Source organism: Theobroma cacao, chromosome 10 (assembly GCF_000208745.1).
Source record: "Theobroma cacao cultivar B97-61/B2 chromosome 10, Criollo_cocoa_genome_V2, whole genome shotgun sequence".
NCBI classification, from domain to species: domain Eukaryota; kingdom Viridiplantae; phylum Streptophyta; class Magnoliopsida; order Malvales; family Malvaceae; genus Theobroma; species Theobroma cacao.
The window spans coordinates 16,256,566-16,262,262 of NC_030859.1; positions in this window are offsets into that span (position 1 = coordinate 16,256,566).

Genomic DNA, 5,697 nt, shown 5'->3' on the forward strand with positions numbered 1-5,697 from the left:
ATATTGTCACATATCATTTTATTTAGGCATAATACTTAAAAATGTCTTTAAACAATTCAAGAAAATTCAAATCATTAGTCTTTATTTTTTTATTACTTCAATTAAGTCTATAGATATTTATTTTGAGCCAGTTAAGCTCTTATTTTTTTTATTTTGAGTCAAATTAGCTTTTGTAATTAATGGTTGATTTAGTTAAAATATCACTTATCATTCTATATTACACAGCATTTACGTGACATACTCAAATATCATCATTAATGATAATGTGTTGAAAAATGAAAAGATTAAAAAAAAATATCCCTTGTTTTTTAAGCAGGGCATGACTCTGTAAAACTTTTGTATTTGGTGGAGAATTCATGTCCACCTGATTATCAATGATTGCAAACTTTTCAAAAAAAAATTGATAATCAATTGATTTCATTTTCACACTTTGTTTAAGAAGTAGTAGCCTAATCTCACCCATTTACATGAATGGAAATAAAATAAGGGCATTTACTTGGTCAATTGATTGTTAGCCAACTTGATGGAGAGTTTTGCATTTTCCTGAATATATTATTCTAGTCATTCTTTGATGATCTCTTCTTGGTGAACTGGTTGCTCAAAGAAATTACTCAACATGAAAAGAAGACAATTGGTAAGGCCCATGAATAAAGACTAATTAAACTAAGAAATCAATTACAAAGGAAATCACTCTTTACACATCAAAGGAAAGCGATTTTGATCAGTTAAAATTCATATTTCACTTTCTTTGAAATAATTAACTATATATCCTGGCATTAATTGCTATAAATTATTTTGCTGAGCAACCAGTTTACCAAGAAGAGATCAAAGGATGACTAAAATAATAATATATCCAGGTAAATGCAAAAGTCTCCATCAAGTTGGCCAACAATCAATTGACCAAGTAAATGCCTTGTTTTCTTAAACAAAGTGTGAAATGAAATCAATTTGATTATTAATAAAACAAAGTTATAGAAATAATGACGTTGTTCATCTGCCAAGCTTTTATTTTGTATTGAAGTTGTGAAATGAAAGGATCTCTAACAATGTTTTGGATCGTAGCTGGAAAACAATAAATAAAGCAAACTTTCTCTATGTATGCAAGTAGCTTTGGCATTGTAGCTTTCTCAATGGGATGACGTTGAGCCTAGTTGCCAATATTTTTCCATATGTCCTACATCTACTCTTATTAATAATCAATACGTTATTAATCACCAAGTTGCCAATATCTTTCCATTGTTTGTAATTTGAATATTAGTGTTCTAAATTTTCTATACATACTCTTACTACTTTGTCTTCATAGAATTTCCATTCAAGCATCTTCTTCTATCATCTCCACATCTGCAATACACTACCCCAAAGAGATTGTTTGAGTTCTGCCTTACTATCCCATTTCATTATCCTTTATTCTCCCACTTCTCTTTTAACTCAAAAAAGAAAAGCATCTCTGTTGGTTTATTTCCATTGGTTTCTACTTTCCTAATCTTCTTTTAACTCCAAAACAAAAAAAAACAAAACAACTGTTCTCTTGAGTTACTTTTCTTTGATCCCCGCTACTTTTCCTTTCTTTAGCTCCACAAAGGCCAAAAAAAGAAACCACCCAAAGCTGCTAGCTCTAGTATTTTGGTTTCTCTGCTTGCTATCTAAAAGCAAAAATCTTTGCTTTGGCCTGTATTTCTTCTTTTTAATAGGCTGGTCATGCAGCTTTAGAAGATCCATCCCAATTGAGGTAAGCTTCATTAAAACATATTATATTCTCCATATATAGTGTTCGCTATGCTCAATTTCTGTTATTATTATTATTATTTTGCTCAAACAATATGAATTTTTCATTAAAAAGGAGCTTAAACCAGCTCACACATTCCAAGTCTCCGGAATAGTACAAAAATAGGATCGACAGCACCCCCCCTACAATGATTCATGCTCTCAAAACTCATCCATACATCCCTGCAATCATCAGCTTAAAATAACAAAACCAGAATCATAAAATCATTGAAACAAAAACAGCTAAACTAGTTCTCATCACCAATGCAAAAACATAGTCCGTGAGAAATCAAGCAGCACCCCTTGTCCCTTATTTGTACATCACGTTTTTGTATCAGCATCATCAACTACCACACAGCCCAAAACATTTCCGCCTTCTCTAATCCCAGCCTTGCTAAAGCATCAGTAACACCATTAGCTTCTCTCTAGACATGTTTTAAACTAACTCCTCCAATGATCTCTACTAATCTGTCCACTTCTGCAAATGTCTTCCATTATGCCTGTCATAACGTGTGAGTCTGTAAAATCAACCATTCGACGTAAAAGAAGAGTTGCCACCAATCTTTTTTTGTTTATATGTGATTCGTCACCTAGGAGAATTTATACTTTTTAATGAGTTCTTAAACTTGCCTTAGGTTTATTTAAAAGGATAGGTTTCGGTCTATGAAATAAGCTAGCTTCATAAATACAGTTACATGTGAAGAAGGTGTTAGCACCCTCACAGCGCCCACTTAACGTGGTACCTAATTAATTATACCTTATCCTTTTAGCCTTAATAAATCAATTTCAAATTCGATATCCAATTTTATTTTTCTTAATTATTGTTATATTTTATTTTATCATTTTACAACAAAGAAAAATCCTTTCATATTGAAATTTCTTTTGAATACCCCAATATTTATGTCAGAATTTAAAAAAATTTCTCACTTACAAATTTTCTTGAAGTTAATACTTATAACCTTCTCGAAATTTCATCATTGGAGAATTTTTATTTACTCCGTTATTTGTTTTATTTATTTAATTTATATTTATATTTATGTGTTTCTTAAAATAAATAAAAATCTCTTGATATTGAAATGTCTCTTAAATATTCCAATACTTATGGCAGAATTCAAAATAAATTTCAATAGAAATTTTCAAGAAAATTATCCCTTATAACATTCTTAAAATTCCTTCATCGGAGAGTTTTTATTTACTTATATTAAACTTATTTTTCATGTTTATTTTAATTTTTTATTATTTTGAAATAAATAAAAATCCTTTAATATTGAAATTTCTCCTAAATTCCCCAACCCTTTTGGTAGAATTTAAGAAAAACTTTCTTACCTAGAATTTTCAAGAAGATTATCCGTTATAATATTCTTGAAGTTCCATCATCAAAGAGTTTTTATTTATTTATTTATTACTTTTTTAAGCTATGCCCACAAGTGAATATCATGGTAAAATTTCACATTACTAAATATCTCCACTATTTATTTAGTTATTGATGTTTTTATTTTTATATTTGTTGGTTTTATTATTACCATGAAAAATGAAATAATAAATAAAAAAAAACAAACAAACTAAGAATAAAATTAAAATAAATACCAAAATGAAATGATAAAGAAAAGAGAAAATGAGCTTATACCTTCTTTATGTGATCTAGGTCTACCCCCTTTTAGCACCTGTTACTTCAAATGGGCCACAAGCTAAAATTGGATTGAAATGGACCTCAATCAAAGCTAGTCAACACAAGTCAATGGTGCTACTTTGAACAGGCCATAGGTTAAGATTGGACTGAAATAGACCTCGATCAAAGCTAGTCAATGCAAGTCAATGATCAACACCAACCTCTTTAATATAAAAAATGGTGCTATTACTAAGGTTCAAACACAAGAAATCCCACTCATCAAACTACATTTCGACCAACCAACCAAGCTATGGCACCCACACAAAATTACATTCCAAGCAAGCAACCAAGCTATGGCACTGATTGATTATTATTTTTCTATTTTGATTCAGACAGTGTCATTTAACACTCTCACTATATAAACCCAAAATATAACCCTAACTCCATATTTACTCAAGCTTTTCTCTCTTTAGTGGCATAGCACTCTTTCTCTCTTCTTTCCCCTTCCTTGATTGGAAACCTTTAGATTTTCCCAAAAACATTCTCTCTTTCTCTCTCTCTCTCTCCATAAAAGCAAAGTTTTTGCTTGCCAAAAGGCTTTCTTTCTCTATCTTTTCCCTCCATGATTCTTGGCTAATGGATGGGTATTTATATCCTTTTTTGTTTTAATCTTAACCTGGATTGGGATTCTCTTTTTAAAATTGAATTTCGAAATTGGTAGATTAAGATCGCTTTCATTCAAAATTTTTTGCTTTTTTCTCTCTTTCTTTTATTTTTATCATTATTTTTTTAAAAAAATTATTTTATTTTTTTTTCAATTTTTTACTTATCTTTATTTTTGTTGGTGAGACACCTCGAACAAAATAGGGGTATCTATAGCTACCCCTCTTTGTGCATTTCTTGAGAATCAAGAATTGTGCAAAGATGTAAACACCATTTCGGTCAAGCATAGAAAAAACTCATCATCTTTAAACGAGCCTACACAATTTGGAAAACTTGCTCATCTTTAAACGAGGCTATGTAACTTTGAAAATAATTGGAAAAGCTCTTCATATCTAAATAAGGCTACACAACTTTGGAAAACACTCTTCATCTCTAAACGAGGCTATTGTTGTTGAATTTTAATGCAAATGCACGCTATCGTAAACAAGTAATATAGTGATGAAGTAGAGTATCGTTCCCATAGAGATTTGTTCCTAAATCTTTATTAAGTACTAAAATTATGACAAATTAATCTTATTTAAGTAATTAAAATTTTTAAAAAATTAATTAAAATAAAATTAAAATAAGCACTAAATTAACTAACAGAAATTAAAATCACTTGAAAAAGGCAATAGACTAAAACCTAGGATTATGGGTTCATTCAACACTTCATCTAATACCAGCTTCTTTTATTATTTACATTCATGGTATGTTTTATTAACCTAGAATCCAAAGCTATGTGCAAGTCTCCGTCAAGATGCTTGTACAAATACCTAACTTAGTTGAGTCACTATATGTCTATAGTAATCAATTAAATAAGATTCATTAAGCTAGTGTTCTAATTTGGCTATGTACTGCAATTGACATATGTCTACTTGAATCGCAAATTAGATCACTTGAGTGACGTGAACATACACTATTCAAACCTTAGTCCAATCTAAAATCTCTTTGTCAAGTCTCAATTAGATTTACAAATCAGTTAACTATTGGCCAAACAGTCAAAAACATTAAGAACATATTTGAATAAGCAAAACTATACCCATTCATAGTAAATAAAAGAGAAAGTAATATTCAGATTACATGCTGAAATCCACTACAATCCTAGAAAAATAGTTTAACTCATAATATCTAATAAAAACAATATCTAAAGAAATTTAACCATGAATCCGAGTCAAAGAAAATAAGTAAAACATAAAAATAGAGAAAGAAACTAATTGTTGAAGCTTTGCAATCTCATTTCTCTATCAAATTCTCTTGTTTTCTTGCTTTTTTCTTGGCTACTTTTCTCTAGAATAGTTGCTTGCTACCTTCTCTCTAATACCTATGAAAAAAAATCCCTTAAATAGGCTCCAAGTAACCTAATTTCCAAAATCCCATCAAATTTTTATTTTTGAAAAATCGTCCAACGTTGCGGCCATGATTTCTTGGCATCGTGGAGCTGCCTTTTTGGCTACAATAACACCGTGGCCTTCCTCTCTTGGCGCCACGGTGCTTTAGCCTCTGAAATTTGTATGGTGCCCTTCATTTCACCAGCACTGCAGCCTTATTCTCCTCAACGTTGCAACCTTGGCTTCCTCAGCACTGCAGTCTTGAGTAACTCAAGGCTGCGACCTTCCTCAACA